Here is a 460-nt window from a genome sequence, read left to right on the forward strand (position 1 = left end):
TTCTATATTTATTTTTTTTTATATATGTGTCCTTTAAATTATCATTATGGTTTTTTGCATACATTCTTTTGTCTGAGATCTCAGTAGGCTTTTTTGTACGAGTTACATGAATAATTATTATGAAACTTATTGATCATATTCATTACTTTCACTTTTCATCATATCTTGTTATTTCTGAAGGAGGCTAGTATCTCAGTATATATAGGATATTCTATGATATTTTATTAAACATTTGCAAATCCTCAACAAGAAGGAAAACATTTTTTCTGCACGCCTTTTATTCACTGGGAGATCTTTAAGACAAAAGCCTTAAGATTCACAAAAATGTAGCATTTTTATTTTGTGATTATTTTCTACTGAACACATGAATGTCTTTGAATACAGTGTTGCATAATAATTGATACTGTTTAAAATTTATGCTTCACTTTGATAATGAATTTGAAATAGGGGATGATTTGAC

The sequence above is a fragment of the Penaeus monodon genome, chromosome 34 (genome assembly GCF_015228065.2).
Source record: "Penaeus monodon isolate SGIC_2016 chromosome 34, NSTDA_Pmon_1, whole genome shotgun sequence".
Lineage (NCBI taxonomy): Eukaryota > Metazoa > Arthropoda > Malacostraca > Decapoda > Penaeidae > Penaeus > Penaeus monodon.